Source organism: Ptychodera flava, chromosome 4 (assembly GCF_041260155.1).
Source record: "Ptychodera flava strain L36383 chromosome 4, AS_Pfla_20210202, whole genome shotgun sequence".
Taxonomy (NCBI): Eukaryota; Metazoa; Hemichordata; class Enteropneusta; family Ptychoderidae; genus Ptychodera; species Ptychodera flava.
In genome coordinates, this window is record NC_091931.1 from 21,910,940 (window position 1) to 21,929,916 (window position 18,977).

Consider the following 18,977-nt stretch of genomic DNA (forward strand, 5'->3'; position numbering starts at 1 on the left):
TTCAGAGCAATGGTGCGAACAAATCAAGACTGATATCGCAGTTTGACAAACACGCAGGACGCAGGTCGCTGTTGTGAAGTCGCAGGTTACACCTAGGTCTAAATGCCGAAGTCGCAGGTCGCATGTTTCAAACTCGCAGGACGCAGGTCGCAGTTTTGAAGTCGCAGGTCGCATGTCGCATGTCGTGACCGGATTTCCATACAGAACTTAGTGTTTATCATTGACATAATGTTGAAAATTTGAATGCTGTACTAAATGTTGAAAAATCCACACTTCAATATTTGTTCTCACGGCAGTGTGACGCAAAAATGACGTAAAAATCCGCAAGTTCCCGGATGTCCGCGGTCAAGAATACTTTTTTGCACCAATTTTTGGAAAATCTTAACGCAAGAGTTGAGAGGATACCAACAAACACATCCACGGATCCATGGACTGAAAATTACGAACATTTCCAAAAAACTAGTCTGTATGAGATATTCTAACGATAAAATATTACCTGCGAACCAGTTTTACGATTCAAAAGAAAGTTGAGAAAGAATGGAGTTGTTATTTTCTTAAGTTTTGGGCGAATTTTATCATTTATCCGTCATCGAGTAGTGCAACTTCGGCAATCTTCGGATACGACGCTGAAGCTGACGCTGAGTAGCGTCATTTTCAGCGTCAGCTAGAAAGGTCACCTGAGGCTGAGGATGAGGATGAGGATGACGCCAACTTTACGTTGGTGCGTCGCGTTCGAGTTTTCCCCCTCCCTCCTGCCCCGACCTATCTGTATGCACTGACTGAGGTCACGCGTACAAGTCAATCTACTTCCTCCTGACTTCCACAGTACACGTCACGAGCCAGGTTTGAACAGTGCCCTCACGCGTCAAAGTAGAAAAACACTACCACCAGCAGGATAAGTACAGTGCGGCCCCTCGGCAACATACCCTCAAACAATTACATGCTGGTTAACTGTAATAATCAATGAGTCGGTGACTTTCAAATGTGTCGTGACACCTAAGTTTATCGTTTGTGTTGTAGGGGAAATATGTCCGTCTCATACGCTGAGTTGCGGTACCTAGGTGAAACGCACTGTTAACAAAATATCGCTATGTTACAGTAATTTGAAAAGAAAGAAAAGCTACCTCAACTTGAAATCCCTAGTAACCGTAGGTTTCAAAACAAAACCAAAGCTATTGAGTGAACGATTTCTGTGCTCAAGAAATTTCATCAGTTATGAAAAATGTTAGAGAAGGATCATCCCAAGGATCAAGGAAACGCTGTCTCTTGTTAAGGCCAAAGTAAGGGACTAGTCAGTTTCTTCGGCCGGGGGGTGGTGGATTCATGGGGGGGGGGGTCACTCTGTGTTTGACTTTGGTGATAGGGGAGTCACCATGTTTTTGAAATGCCCAATAGGGGGTGTCAGTGTGTTTTGAATTTCGACACAGGCTCATCATTGCCTAAAATGCATCGTGTCAGCCACAAATTTCATCATTCAGTTGCATTTTTCGGCGCGCCCTTCGGGCGCGTAACTTTAATAATCAGACATATTTTCAGCACACCCAACTTTAACATATCAGGCATACATATATCAGAGATATCTGTATGTTCAATATTTTTCAGCGTGCTCTTCGAGCATTTTACTTTAATATATCAGACATTTTTCAGCACGCCCTTCCTGTGCATGACTTTAATATAAAAGAAATATATATCAGAGGTATCAGGATGTTTCATATTTTTTTCCGCGCCCTTCGGGCGCCATACTTTATAAAAATAATCAGAGATATATGCCAGAGATATCTTGATGTTTGCTAAGTGAAAGTGAAAAGCATGACAAATTCCTGATACTTTTCTGTTCTCTGTATGGGAATTCAGTATGAGAAAGCAACATGCACAAATATTTCACAATATATATTTGATAAAGTGACTTATTTTAGAGATAGAAAATAATCTTTCGTTGTCATTGATGCAACTGTTTTCCTTTGTGTCTCAGGTTTTCTGTAGAATGATGCTTTTTATGACCAAAATAACAGTTAAAAGGGCAGTTCTTGTCATTATTAGCTGTGCTTTTATGGTTTTAATGTTACAAGAAAAGGTCATCTCAGACACTGCACACATCAGATTTAGCGAAAATGTCTCTCTATGGCTCCTCAGGAGATTTAATTGGATGGCTGGCAAGTCTTAACACCCATCAAAATTTTTGATTTACTGCTCTTTCCTCTTTGATATTAATGATTGACATCCATTTCTGTTCAGGACATCTGGTTAAGTATAGAAAATGTGAAATACATTCACAACTCATTCAAAATGTACGGTATTCAAACTTCAAGATTGGCACTTTGAAATTCCTATCTTACAACTGACATGTCAACAATTTCATTAAAACACAGAATAACTGTTAAAATATAAATGTATGTAAAATATAATATATATATATATATATATATATATATATATATATATATATATATATATATATATATATATATATATATATATATATATATATATTATGTCCACCTTTTGTTTTACAGTTGTCGCGTGCGCGCGGGGGGGGGTCACCCTGTTTTCGAAATTTGGGATGGGGGGGGTCACCCTGTTTTCAAAATTTGGAATAGGGGGGGGGGTCAGCCACTTTTTGACGTCGGCAAAAAATAATCCATAGGCCCCCCAGGCCGAAGAAACTGACCAGTCCCTAATTAAATTCTTTGTTTAGCGTCCCCACCCGCTTAGGTTTTTAAGGTTTTCATGAAAAAAACACATAGTGTATTTGAATAGGAAATTTTAGGACATACCCGCTTAGCTTTTCTGAACTAAAAATTTGGTTACATTTTTTTATTTGCTGCAATCAAATTACTTTGTGTTAATTTTCTTGTGTGTGTTTTTCAGCCGCTTAGACGCGTACTTTCCCATTTTGAGTGGACGCAAAACAAAGAATTTAATTACTTTGGCCTAATGTATCGATCCGATCTCAATAAAATTTGCGAAGCCAGCAGTTTTCAAATATTGTCCACCAACGTTTATTCTTTAACTTCTACAAAAAGTACCCGAAACATCAAACGTCTTTCGATGATATAAAAAGAGGTTGGCCGGCATGGACCTAATTCTCCTACCTACGCTTTCCCAATATTAAAATTTAAAAGTAGGGCTTGCAGCGTCATAGCGTTGGTAGGCCAGAGTAAAACACAATGCGAGAATTCACCATTCTCTATTTCTTCTGCTCAATACGAGGTTTGATGAGTAAAACACAATGCGAGAATTCAACATTCTCTAATTCTTCTGCTCAATACGAGTTTTGATGATGACTCGAACGCTATCAGACACTGTACAGTACTTTCACCAGTATATGAATATAATATTTATACCGCTTGAGGGCGTTGAGCATTATCAGAACCATACTGATGCAAAGTTAAGTGACGTCACGCAATTACCTGGGAACGAAAGAACGTAACAATTCTACCTTTGTCATTTGATATCCGTAACACTTGCGAAGCGAGCAATTTTCAAATATTGTTCAGCAACGTTTTTTCTATAACTTCTGCAAAAACATAACCGAAACATGGGTAACTTAACATCATCTGCAGGTAGGGGAGACACTCCACAATGTGTCCAAGACCGGTAAGTTGATGTAAACTCTGATTTGGTTGATGGCTGTCAAAACACTGACCTGTATATTGCGATCAAATTCGCTCAAAGATGTCTGCAGCATCCAAGTGTACTCCAATTTTAATTGAAGGAAACTCAAACTTATGACTGGTGGATGCAAGTCAATGAAGTGAATCCCTCTACTTAAGAAAATTTAATTTTTTATTTGTCTTCACGTGACAGCAACATATTTGTATTTTCATAGCCTTAGCGATTCCTCGGGCCGATGAAAGGTACCTGTACGTAAATTCTCATTACTTCTCTCGACAAATTCAAAGACTGCATACAGGTGTTGGATCGATTGAATTCAACATTCATGCTGTCAAAATGGTTTTCTTCAATTATTTTGACGGCTCCATAATTCACTAAGTCTTTGAGAGGAACGGCAATCGGCTGACAATTCTAGTCACGTGAAACCTGATGTCGAATCAGGCACGGGTGTCACGTGCTCTCACATTGTATCAACGCAAGTCTTCTTCATGAACTTTATTTATCATCATTCTGAACAGAGGAGAAAAGGTAAAGAAAGCAGAACCACGGAAGAAATGGTGGTTATTCTGGAAGAATAAAGTTCAACCGGAGATGGAAGTCGAAGACACAACCAGTGAGGACATCCGGGATACGACAGACGTATCGATCACTATGGTGACGGACGAGCGTCTGACGAAGCTTTTCACAACTGAACTCAAATCTAAGAGGAAGGAGAGAAGGAATTCTAGCCATAAAGACAAAAATTCTGCAAACGGTGAAAGCAATGCTGTCGCTGCCAAGACAGAAGAGAACACTCTTGCAAGGAGACGAGATGCTCGGCGGAGAGACTCTCGAGTTGTCAAAAAGTCCAAAACCGAGAGAGAGCGAGCTTATGCAGTGGAAATAAAGACCGACCCGGCATACGATGAATTGATCGAGCGCACCATGGCTGCCAGGAGAGAGAGAATTGTTGAATGTAGAGAACGCAGTGCTAAGAGAAGAGAAGCACGAGCTGCAATCCAACATAAACGTACTTATGAAGAGAGTTTGGCTCAACTTAAAGCCATGGCAAAGATTAAGTAAAGGTTGACGATGCCCGAGTACGTTCGTTGAGTGTCGTTACCTGAACGCACGGCCTCTGCAGCTGCATCGGTTCGATGACATTTGCCTCTGACCACCTTTACGTCTGTTCAACATGCGTTGTGGTGAACGATAACTCATTTTACTCGAGTAAATACGTCATAAAAGTAGTGGGCAAGAATCCACTACGGGCGAGGAAAAAAGACTATATATATACACTAATTCTGTTATCAGGAGAATATGAAAATGAAAGAAAAGGACCCGAACAACGGGATAAAAAAGAGAATTATCAAACCAAAAAATATAAAAAATCTACATACTAGAAAAAAGCTAACTTTCTGGATTCTTTCAAGATAAGAAAGATTCCAAAGTCATTGTATGCTTGTAAAAAGGTTTGTGACTGTCACAGAAAGATAAAAATTCATTGTGAAATGTAATAAACATTTACTTTTCTGTAACCGATAGTATCTGTATATAATGACTTAAGTACAAGACACGTGTATAGATTTCAGATGATTACCGCAACAAATAATCCCGTACAAATATTTATTTTATATTAGTTGCTCAAGAACAATCCCGTAGGAGTTTACGTAAACAAAATATCACTCAAAATATTCCGTTGCATCAATACAATGACAGGAAATGATCTTCGATGTAATGATTGGAGGCGCTTCAAGATGTCTCGCGTCAATCGACTTTGTACCATACGGCACTGCTGTAACGGTAACAACCGTTGGCTGATACACTCTTTTGCCTTAAACATCGTTCTCTAAATTTTGCAAATGTTAAAAAAACCCCGTCCTTAAATATATAGTTATATAAAATGCAAAACTGTCAAACAATTAAACGAAATATCGCTGTTTCATAATTATTGAGAAAAAGGGAAAAGCGATCTCAACAAGAAATCTCTAGTAACCGACGCGTAGGTTTTTAACCAAACCAAAGTTATTGAATGAACGATTTCTGTGCTGAAAAATTTGATCAAATATGAAAAACATTAGAGAAGGAACATCCCAACTTAAAGGATCATCAAGGAAACATTGTCTATTGTTAATGTATCGAACTCATCTCCGTAAAATTTGCGAAGCCAGCAATTTTCAAGTATTGTTCAGCAACGTTTTTTCCGATAACTTCGACAAAAAAATAACCGAAACATCGAACGTCAGTCGATGATATAAAAAGAGGTTGGGCCGGAATGGACCTAGTATCTCGTACCTACGCTTTCCAAATATTAAATTTTAAAAGTAGGGCTTGCAGCGTCATATATAGCGTAAGTTGGTAGGCCAGTAAAACACAGAGCGAGAATTCACCATTCCCTATTTCTTCTGCTCGATACGAGGTTTGATGATGACTCGAACGCTATCAGACCTTGTACATTACTTTCACCAGAATATGAATATAATGTTTTTACCGCTTGAGGGCGTTGAGCATTATCAGAACCATGCTGATGCAAAGTTAAGTGACGTCACGCAATCACCTGGAACGAAAGAACGTAACAATTCTACCTTTGTCATTTGATATCCGTAACACTTGCGAAGCGAGCAATTTTCAAATATTGTTCAGCAACGTTTTTTCTATAACTTCTACAAAAAATAACCGAAACATGGGGAACCTAACATCATCTGCAGGTCGGGGAGACACTCCGCAAAGTGTCCAAGACCGGTAAGTTGAAACTCTGATTTGGTCGATGGCTGTCAAACATTGATCAGTGTATTCCAATCGAATTCGCTCAAAGATATTTAGTCTGCAGCATGCAAGTGTACTCCAATTACAATTTTAAAAAACTGAAACAAATGACTGTCGGATGCAAGTCAATGAAGTGAATGCTTTTCGTTGGCAATCTTTTAATTTTATGTCTTCACGTGACAGTAACACATATATATTTGCCTAGCCTTAGCGGTTCCTCGGCCCAAAGAAAGGTACCTGTATTTACACTACTTCTCTCAGCAAATTCAAAGACTCTATACTGGTGTTGGGTCGATTGAATTCAAGATTCATGCTGTCAAAATGGTTTTCTTCATTTATTTTGACATATGCATAATTCACTAATCTTGGAGAGGAACGGCAATCGACTGACACTTCTAGTCAAGCGAAAGCTGGTGTCGAATCAGGCACGGGTGTCACATCGTATCAACGCAATAAGTCTTCTTCATGAAATATATTTATCATCATTCTCAACAGAGAAAAAGAGGTAAAGAAAGCAGAACCACGGAACGGGAAGAAATGGTGGTTATTCTGGAAGAATAAAGTTCAACCGGAGATGGAAGTCGAAAACACAACCAGTGAGGACATCCGGGATACGACAGACGTATCGATCACTATGGTGACGGACGAGCGTCTGACGAAGCTTTTCACAACTGAACTCAAATCTAAGAGGAAGGAGAGAAGGAATTCTAGCCATAAAGATAAAATTCTGCAACGGTGAAAGCAATGCTGTCGCTGCCAAGACAGAAGAGAACGCTCTTGCAAGGAGACGAGGTGCTCGGCGGAGAGACTCTCGAGTTGTCAAAAAGTCCAAACCGAGAGAGCGCGAGCTTATGCAGTGGAAATAAAGACCGACCCGGCATACGATGAATTGATCGAGCGCACCATGGCTGCCAGGAGAGAGAGAATTGTTGAATGTAGAGAAACGCAGTGCCAAGAGAAGAGAAGCACGAGCTGCAAACCAACATAAACGTACTTATGAAGAGAGTTTGGCTCAACTTAAGCCATGGCAAAGATTAAGTAAAGGTTGACGATGCCCGAGTACGTTCGTTGAGTGTCGTTACCTGAACGCACGGCCTTTGCAGCTGCATCGGTTCGATGACATTTTGCCTCTGACCACCTTTACGTCTGTTCAACATGCGTTGTGGTGAACGATAGCTCATTTTACTCGAGTAGATACGCCATAAAGAAGTGGACAAGAATCCACTACGGACGAGGAAAAAGACTACACAAATTCTGTAATCAGGAGAATATGAAAATGAAAGAAAAGGACCGGAACAACGGGATACAAAAAGAATTATCAAAAAAAAAAAAAAAAAAAATAAAATAAAAAAAAAAATCTACATACTAGAAAAAAGCTAACTTTCTGGATTCTTTGAAGATAAGAAACATTCCAAAGTCTTTGTATGCTTGTAAAAAAGTTTGTGACTGTCACAGAAAGATAAAAATTCATTGTGAAATGTAATAAACATTTATTTTTCTGTAACCGATAGTATCTGTATATTTCTGTTTTCTATAGTGACTTAAGTACAAGAAACGCGTATAGATTTCAGATGATACTACCGCAACAAATAATCCCGTACAAATATTTATTTGATATTAGTTGCTCAAGAACAATCCTGTAAGAGTTTACGTAGACAAAATATCACTCAAAATATTCCGTTGCATCAATACAATGACAGGAAATGATCTTCGATGTAATGATTGGAGGCGCTTCAAGATGTCGCGCGTCAATCGACTTTGTACCATACGGCACTGCTGTAACGGTAACAACCGTTGGCTGATACCCTCTTAGCCCTTAAAAAATCGTTCTCTAGATTTTGCAAGTGTTAAAAAACACTGTCCTTAAATATAGTCATATAAATGCAAAACTGTCAAACAATTAAACGAAACATCGCTGTTTCATAATTATTGAGAAAAAAGGAAAAGCGATCTCAACTAGAATTCCCTAGTAACCGTAGGTTTTAAACCGAACCGAAGTTATTGAATGAACGATTTCTGTGCTGAAGAAATTTGATCAAATATGAAAATCTTTACAGAAGGAACATCCTAATTGGAAGGATCATCAAGGAAACATTGTCTATTGTTTATGTATCGAACTGATCTCCGTAAAATTTGCGAAGCCAGCAATTTTCAAGTATTGTTCAGCAACGTTTTTTCCATAACTTCGACAAAAAAATAACCGAAACATCGAACGTCAGTCGATGATATAAAAAGAGGTTGGGCCGGAATGGACCTAGTATCTCGTACCTACGCTTTCCCAATATTAAATTTTAAAAGTAGGGCTTGCAGCGTCATATGCGTAAGTTGATAGGCCAGTAAAACACAGAGCGAGAATTCACCATTCTCTATTTCTTCTGCTCAATACGAGGTTTGATGAGGACTCGAACGCTATCAGACACTCTACATTACTTTCACCAGAATATGAATATATTTTTTACCGCTTGAGGGCGTTGAGCATTATCAGAACCATGCTGATGCAAAGTTAAGTGACGTCACGCAATCACCTGGGAACGAAGAACGTAACAATTCTACCTTTGTCATTTGATATCCGTAACACTTGCGAAGCGAGCAATTTTCAAATATTGTTCAGCAACGTTTTTTTCTGTAATTCTTCAAAAAAATAACCGAAACATGGGTAACTTAACATCATCTGCAGGTAGGGGAGACACTCCACAATGTGTCCAAAACCGGTAAGTTGATGTAAACTTTGATTTGGTCGATGGCTGTCAAAACACTGATCAGTGTATTCCAATCGGATTCGCCAAAAGATATTTAGTGTACTCCAATTAAAATTTAAAGAAACTCAAACTTTTGACTGGTGGATGCGAGTCAATGAAGTGAATCCCTCTAGTTTAGAATCTTTAATTTTTTATATGTCTTTGCGTGACAGCAGCAAATATGTATTTGCCTAGCCTTAGCGATTTCTCGGTCCGATGAAAGGTACCTGTACGTAGCCTATATTTACACTACTTCTCTCGGCAAATTCAAAGACTGCATACTGGTGTCGGATCGATTGAATTCAAGATTCATGCTGTCAAAATTGTTTTCTTCAATTATTCTGGCGGACGCATAATTCAGTAAGTCTTGGAGAGGAACAGCAATCGACTGACAAGTCAAGTCACAAGCCAGAAACCTGGTGTCGAATCAGGCACGGGTGCCACGTGCTCTCACATAGTACCAACGCGAGTAGTCTTCTTCATGAAATATATTTATCATCATTCTCTACAGAGAAAAAGAGGTAAAGAAAGCAGAACCACGGAACGGGAAGAAATGGTGTTATTCTGGAAGAATAAAGTTCAACCGGAGATGGAAGTCGAAAACACAACCAGTGAGGACATCCGGGATACGACAGACGTATCGATCACTATGGTGACGGACGAGCGTCTGACGAAGCTTTTCACAACTGAACTCAATCTAAGAGGAAGGAGAGAAGGAATTCTAGCCATAAAGATAAAAATTCTGCAAACGGTGAAAGCAATGCTGTCGCTGCCAAGACAGAAGAGAACACTTTTGCAAGGAGACGAGGTGCTCGGCGGAGAGACTCTCGAGTTGTCAAAAAGTCCAAAACCGAGAGAGAGCGAGCTTATGCAGTGGAAATAAAGACCGACCCGGCATACGATGAATTGATCGAGCGCACCATGGCTGCCAGGAGAGAGAGAATTGTTGAATGTAGAAAACGCAGTGCCAAGAGAAGAGAAGCACGAGCTGCAAACCAACATAAACGTACTTATGAAGAGAGTTTGGCTCAACTTAAAGCCATGGCAAAGATTAAGTAAAGGTTGACGATGCCCGAGTACGTTCGTTGAGTGTCGTTACCTGAACGCACGGCCTTTGCAGCTGCATCGGTTCGATGACATTTTGCCTCTGACCACCTTTACGTCTGTTCAACATGCGTTGTGGTGAACGATAACTCATTTTACTCGAGTAAATACGTCATAAAAGTAGTGGGCAAGAATCCACTACGGGCGAGGAAAAAAGACTACACTAATTCTGTTATCAGGAGAATATGAAAATGAAAGAAAAGGACCCGAACAACGGGATAAAAAAGAGAATTATCAAACCAAAAAATATAAAAAATCTACATACTAGAAAAAAGCTAACTTTCTGGATTCTTTCAAGATAAGAAGATTCCAAAGTCATTGTACGCTTGTAAAAAGGTTTGTGACTGTCACAGAAAGATAAAAATTCATTGTGAAATGTAATAAACATTTACTTTTCTGTAACCGATAGTATCTGTATATAGTGACTTAAGTACAAGACACGTGTATAGATTTCAGATGATTACCGCAACAAATAATCCCGTACAATATTTATTTGATATTAGTTGCTCAAGAACAATCCCGTAGGAGTTTACGTAAACAAAATATCACTCAAAATATTCCGTTGCATCAATACAATGACAGGAATGATCTTCGATGTAATGATTGGAGGCGCTTCAAGATGTCTCGCGTCAATCGACTTTGTACCATACGGCACTGCTGTAACGGTAACAACCGTTGGCTGATACACTCTTTTGCCTTAAACATCGTTCTCTAAATTTTGCAAATGTTAAAAAAACCCGTCCTTAAATATATAGTTATATAAAATGCAAAACTGTCAAACAATTAAACGAAATATCGCTGTTTCATAATTATTGAGAAAAAGGGAAAAGCGATCTCAACAAGAAATCTCTAGTAACCGACGCGTAGGTTTTTAACCAAACCAAAGTTATTGAATGAACGATTTCTGTGCTGAAAATTTGATCAAATATGAAAACATTAGAGAAGGAACATCCCAACTTAAAGGATCATCAAGGAAACATTGTCTATTGTTAATGTATCGAACTCATCTCCGTAAAATTTGCGAAGCCAGCAATTTTCAAGTATTGTTCAGCAACGTTTTTTCTATAACTTCGACAAAAAAATAACCGAAACATCGAACGTCAGTCGATGATATAAAAAGAGGTTGGGCCGGAATGGACCTAGTATCTCGTACCTACGCTTTCCCAATATTAAATTTTAAAAGTAGGGCTTGCAGCGTCATATATAGCGTAAGTTGGTAGGCCAGTAAAACACAGAGCGAGAATTCACCATTCCCTATTTCTTCTGCTCGATACGAGGTTTGATGATGACTCGAACGCTATCAGACCTTGTACATTACTTTCACCAGAATATGAATATAATGTTTTTACCGCTTGAGGGCGTTGAGCATTATCAGAACCATGCTGATGCAAAGTTAAGTGACGTCACGCAATCACCTGGGAACGAAAGAACGTAACAATTCTACCTTTGTCATTTGATATCCGTAACACTTGCGAAGCGAGCAATTTTCAAATATTGTTCAGCAACGTTTTTTCTGTAACTTCTACAAAAAATAACCGAAACATGGGGAACCTAACATCATCTGCAGGTCGGGGAGACACTCCGCAAAGTGTCCAAGACCGGTAAGTTGAAACTCTGATTTGGTCGATGGCTGTCAAAACATTGATCAGTGTATTCCAATCGAATTCGCTCAAAGATATTTAGTCTGCAGCATGCAAGTGTACTCCAATTACAATTTAAAAAAACTGAAACAAATGACTGGTGGATGCAAGTCAATGAAGTGAATGCTTTTCGTTGGTAATCTTTTAATTTTTATGTCTTCACGTGACAGTAACAAATATATATTTGCCTAGCCTTAGCGGTTCCTCGGCCCAAAGAAAGGTACCTGTATTTGCACTACTTCTCTCAGGAAATTCAAAGACTCTATACTGGTGTTGGTTCGATTGAATTCAAGATTCATGCTGTCAAAATGGTTTTCTTCATTTATTTTGACATATGCATAATTCACTAATCTTGGAGAGGAACGGCAATCGACTGACACTTCTAGTCAAGCGAAAGCTGGTGTCGAATCAGGCACAGGTGTCACATCGTATCAACGCAATAAGTCTTCTTCATGAAATATATTTATCATCATTCTCTACAGAGAAAAAGAGGCAAAGAAAGCAGAACCACGGAACGGGAAGAAATGGTGGTTATTCTGGAAGAATAAAGTTCAACCGGAGATGGAAGTCGAAAACAACAAGTGAGGACATCCGGGATACGACAGACGTATCGGTCACTATGGTGACGGACGAGCGTCTGACGAAGCTTTTCACAACCGAACTCAAATCTAAGAGGAAGGAGAGAAGGAATTCTAGCCATAAAGACAAAAATTCTGCAAACGGTGAAAGCAATGCTGTCGCTGCCAAGACAGAAGAGAACACTCTTGCAAGGAGACGAGATGCTCGGCGGAGAGACTCTCGAGTTGTCAAAAAGTCCAAAACCGAGAGAGAGCGAGCTTATGCAGTGGAAATAAAGACCGACCCGGCATACGATGAATTGATCGAGCGCACCATGGCTGCCAGGAGAGAGAGAATTGTTGAATGTAGAGAACGCAGTGCTAAGAGAAGAGAAGCACGAGCTGCAATCCAACATAAACGTACTTATGAAGAGAGTTTGGCTCAACCATAGACCTTAAAAACGTTTTTAAGGTCTATGGCTCAACTTAAAGCCATGGCAAAGATTAAGTAAAGGTTGACGATGCCCGAGTACGTTCGTTGAGTGTCGTTACCTGAACGCACGGCCTTTGCAGCTGCATCGGTTCGATGACATTTTGCCTCTGACCACCTTTACGTCTGTTCAACATGCGTTGTGGTGAACGATAACTCATTTTACTCGAGTAAATACGCCATAAAGTAGTGGGCAAGAATCCACTACGGACGAGGAAAAAGACTACACAAATTCTGTTATCAGGAGAATATGAAAATGAAAGAAAAGGACCGGAACAACGGGATACAAAAAAGAATTATCAAAAAAAAAAAAAAAAAAAATCAAAAAAAAAATCTACATACTAGAAAAAAGCTAACTTTCTGGATTCTTTGAAGATAAGAAACATTCCAAAGTCTTTGTATGCTTGTAAAAAGTTTGTGACTGTCACAGAAAGATAAAAATTCATTGTGAAATGTAATAAACATTTATTTTCTGTAACCGATAGTATCTGTATATTTCTGTTTTCTATAGTGACTTAAGTACAAGAAACGCGTATAGATTTCAGATGATTAGGCCTACCGCAACAAATAATCCCGTACAAATATTTATTTGATATTAGTTGCTCAAGAACAATCCTGTAAGAGTTTACGTAGACAAAATATCACTCAAAATATTCCGTTGCATCAATACAATGACAGGAAATGATCTTCGATGTAATGATTGGAGGCGCTTCAAGATGTCGCGCGTCAATCGACTTTGTACCATACGGCACTGCTGTAACGGTAACAACCGTTGGCTGATACCCTTTTTTGCCCTTAAAAAATCGTTCTCTAGATTTTGCAAGTGTTAAAAAAACACTGTCCTTAAATATAGTCATATAAAATGCAAAACTGTCAACAATTAAACGAAACATCGCTGTTTCATAATTATTGAGAAAAAGGAAAAGCGATCTCAACTAGAATTCCCTAGTAACCGTAGGTTTTTTAACCGAACCGAAGTTATTGAATGAACGATTTCTGTGCTGAAGAAATTTGATCAAATATGAAAATCTTTACAGAAGGAACATCCTAATTGGAAGGATCATCAAGGAAACATTGTCTATTGTTTATGTATCGAACTGATCTCCGTAAAATTTGCGAAGCCAGCAATTTTCAAGTATTGTTCAGCAACGTTTTTTCTATAACTTCGACAAAAAAATAACCGAAACATCGAACGTCAGTCGATGATATAAAAAAAGGTTGGGCCGGAATGGACCTAGTATCTCCTACCTACGCTTTCCCAATATTAAAATTTAAAAGTAGGACTTGCAGCGTCATAGCGTACGTTGGTAGGCCAGAGTAAAACACAAAGCGAGAATTCGCCATTCTCTATTTCTTCTGCTCAATACGAGTTTTGATGATGACTCGAACGCTATCAGACACTGCACTGTACATTACTTTCACCAGAATATGAATATAATATTTTTACCGCTTGAGGGCGTTGAGCATTATCAGAACCATACTGATGCAAAGTTAAGTGACGTCACGCAATCGCCTGGGAACGATAGAACGTAACAATTCTACCTTTGTCATTCGATATCCGTAACACTTGCGAAGCGAGCAATTTTCAAATATTGTTCAGCAACGTTTTTTTCTGTAACTTCTACAAAAAATAACCGAAACATGGGTAACCTAACATCATCTGCAGGTCGGGGAGACACTCCACAATGTGTCCAAAACCGGTAAGTTGATGTAAACTTTGATTTGGTCGATGGCTGTCAAAACACTGATCAGTGTATTCCAATCGGATTCGCCAAAAGATATTAGTGTACTCCAATTAAAATTTAAAGAAACTCAAACTTTTGACTGGTGGATGCGAGTCAATGAAGTGAATCCCTCTAGTTTAGAATCTTTAATTTTTTATATGTCTTTGCGTGACAGCAGCAAATATGTATTTGCCTAGCCTTAGCGATTTCTCGGTCCGATGAAAGGTACCTGTACGTAGCCTATATTTACACTACTTCTCTCGGCAAATTCAAAGACTGCATACTGGTGTCGGATCGATTGAATTCAAGATTCATGCTGTCAAAATTGTTTTCTTCATTATTCTGGCGGACGCATAATTCAGTAAGTCTTGGAGAGGAACAGCAATCGACTGACAAGTCAAGTCACAAGCCAGAAACCTGGTGTCGAATCAGGCACGGGTGCCACGTGCTCTCACATAGTACAACGCGAGTAGTCTTCTTCATGAAATATATTTATCATCATTCTCTACAGAGAAAAAGAGGCAAAGAAAGCAGAACCACGGAACGGGAAGAAATGGTGGTTATTCTGGAAGAATAAAGTTCAACCGGAGATGGAAGTCGAAAGCACAACCAGTGAGGACATCCGGGATACGACAGACGTATCGATCACTATGGTGACGGACGAGCGTCTGACGAAGCTTTTCACAACCGAACTCAAATCTAAGAGGAAGGAGAGAAGGAATTCTAGCCATAAAGATAAAAATTCTGCAAACGGTGAAAGCAATGCTGTCGCTGCCAAGACAGAAGAGAACACTTTTGCAAGGAGACGAGGTGCTCGGCGGAGAGACTCTCGAGTTGTCAAAAAGTCCAAAACCGAGAGAGAGCGAGCTTATGCAGTGGAAATAAAGACCGACCCGGCATACGATGAATTGATCGAGCGCACCATGGCTGCCAGGAGAGAGAGAATTGTTGAATGTAGAGAACGCAGTGCTAAGAGAAGAGAAGCACGAGCTGCAATCCAACATAAACGTACTTATGAAGAGAGTTTGGCTCAACTTAGAGCCATGGCAAAGATTAAGTAAAGGTCGACGATGCCCGAGTACGTTCGTTGAGTGTCATTACCTGAACGCACGGCCTCTGCAGCTGCATCGGTTCGATGACATTTTGCCTCTGACCACCTTTACGTCTGTTCAACATGCGTTGTGGTGAACGATAACTCATTTTACTCGAGTAAATACGTCATAAAAGTAGTGGGCAAGAATCCACTACGGGCGAGGAAAAAAGACTACACTAATTCTGTTATCAGGAGAATATGAAAATGAAAGAAAAGGACCCGAACAACGGGATAAAAAAGAGAATTATCAAACCAAAAAATATAAAAAATCTACATACTAGAAAAAAGCTAACTTTCTGGATTCTTTCAAGATAAGAAAGATTCCAAAGTCATTGTATGCTTGTAAAAAGGTTTGTGACTGTCACAGAAAGATAAAAATTCATTGTGAAATGTAATAAACATTTACTTTTCTGTAACCGATAGTATCTGTATATAATGACTTAAGTACAAGACACGTGTATAGATTTCAGATGATTACCGCAACAAATAATCCCGTACAAATATTTATTTTATATTAGTTGCTCAAGAACAATCCCGTAGGAGTTTACGTAAACAAAATATCACTCAAAATATTCCGTTGCATCAATACAATGACAGGAAATGATCTTCGATGTAATGATTGGAGGCGCTTCAAGATGTCTCGCGTCAATCGACTTTGTACCATACGGCACTGCTGTAACGGTAACAACCGTTGGCTGATACACTCTTTTGCCTTAAACATCGTTCTCTAAATTTTGCAAATGTTAAAAAAACCCCGTCCTTAAATATATAGTTATATAAAATGCAAAACTGTCAAACAATTAAACGAAATATCGCTGTTTCATAATTATTGAGAAAAAGGGAAAAGCGATCTCAACAAGAAATCTCTAGTAACCGACGCGTAGGTTTTTAACCAAACCAAAGTTATTGAATGAACGATTTCTGTGCTGAAAAATTTGATCAAATATGAAAAACATTAGAGAAGGAACATCCCAACTTAAAGGATCATCAAGGAAACTCTGTGTATTGTTAATGTATCGAACTCATCTCCGTAAAATTTGCGAAGCCAGCAATTTTCAAGTATTGTTCAGCAACGTTTTTTCTATAACTTCGACAAAAAAATAACCGAAACATCGAACGTCAGTCGATGATATAAAAAGAGGTTGGGCCGGAATGGACCTAGTATCTCGTACCTACGCTTTCCCAATATTAAATTTTAAAAGTAGGGCTTGCAGCGTCATAGCGTAAGTTGGTAGGCCAGTAAAACACAGAGCGAGAATTCACCATTCCCTATTTCTTCTGCTCGATACGAGGTTTGATGATGACTCGAACGCTATCAGACCTTGTACATTACTTTCACCAGAATATGAATATAATGTTTTTACCGCTTGAGGGCGTTGAGCATTATCAGAACCATGCTGATGCAAAGTTAAGTGACGTCACGCAATCACCTGGGAACGAAAGAACGTAACAATTCTACCTTTGTCATTTGATATCCGTAACACTTGCGAAGCGAGCAATTTTCAAATATTGTTCAGCAACGTTTTTTCTGTAACTTCTACAAAAAATAACCGAAACATGGGGAACCTAACATCATCTGCAGGTCGGGGAGACACTCCGCAAAGTGTCCAAGACCGGTAAGTTGAAACTCTGATTTGGTCGATGGCTGTCAAAACATTGATCAGTGTATTCCAATCGAATTCGCTCAAAGATATTTAGTCTGCAGCATGCAAGTGTACTCCAATTACATTTTAAAAAACTGAAACAAATGACTGTCGGATGCAAGTCAATGAAGTGAATGCTTTTCGTTGGTAATCTTTTAATTTTTATGTCTTCACGTGACGGTAACAAATATATATTTGCCTAGCCTTAGCGGTTCCTCGGCCCAAAGAAAGGTACCTGTATTTGCACTACTTCTCTCAGGAAATTCAAAGACTCTATACTGGTGTTGGTTCGATTGAATTCAAGATTCATGCTGTCAAAATGGTTTTCTTCATTTATTTTGACATATGCATAATTCACTAATCTTGGAGAGGAACGGCAATCGACTGACACTTCTAGTCAAGCGAAAGCTGGTGTCGAATCAGGCACAGGTGTCACATCGTATCAACGCAATAAGTCTTCTTCATGAAATATATTTATCATCATTCTCAACAGAGAAAAAAAAGGTAAAGAAAGCAGAACCACGGAACGGGAAGAAATGGTGGTTATTCTGGAAGAATAAAGTTCAACCGGAGATGGAAGTCGAAGACACAACCAGTGAGGACATCCGGGATACGACAGACGTATCGGTCACTATGGTGACGGACGAGCGTCTGACGAAGCTTTTCACAACCGAACTCAAATCTAAGAGGAAGGAGAGAAGGAATTCTAGCCATAAAGATAAAAATTCTGCAAACGGTGAAAGCAATGCTGTCGCTGCCAAGACAGAAGAGAACACTCTTGCAAGGAGACGAGGTGCTCGGCGGAGAGACTCTCGAGTTGTCAAAAAGTCCAAAACCGAGAGAGCGCGAGCTTATGCAGTGGAAATAAAGACCGACCCGGCATACGATGAATTGATCGAGCGCACCATGGCTGCCAGGAGAGAGAGAATTGTTGAATGTAGAAAACGCAGTGCTAAGAGAAGAGAAGCACTGGCTGCCAACCAACATAAACTCACTTATGAAGAGAGTTTGGCTAAACTCAGAGCTATGGCACAGATTAAGTAAGTGAAGACGTTCGTTGAGTGCCATATATGGCGCGTAATCAAGGCCAATATTCTAACTCCCCATTTTCAACTATACAACTCGACATTCAACATTCAAACTCCCCATTTTCAACTATACAACTCGACATTCAACATTCAAACTCCCCATTTTCAACTATACAACTCGACATTCAACATTCAAACTCCCCATTTTCAACTATACAACTCCACATTCAACATTCAAACTCCCCATTTTCAACTATACAACTCGACATTCAACATTCAAACTCCCCATTTTCAACTATACAACTCCACATTTTCAACTTTCGAACTCCCCATTTTCAACTATACAACTCCACATTTTCAACTTTCGAACTCCCCATTTTCAACTATACAACTCCACATTTTCAACTTTCGAACTCCCCATTTTCAACTTTCGAACTCCACACATTCAACTTTCGAACTCCACATTTTCAACTATGGAACTCAACATTTTGGATTCGTATTCCCCATTTTCAACTATCGAAGTCATAGGTCCCCCTAGACCACTAGCCAGCCAACACAAGCCAAAATTAGCATACATATAGTCAAATACGACTTTAAAAA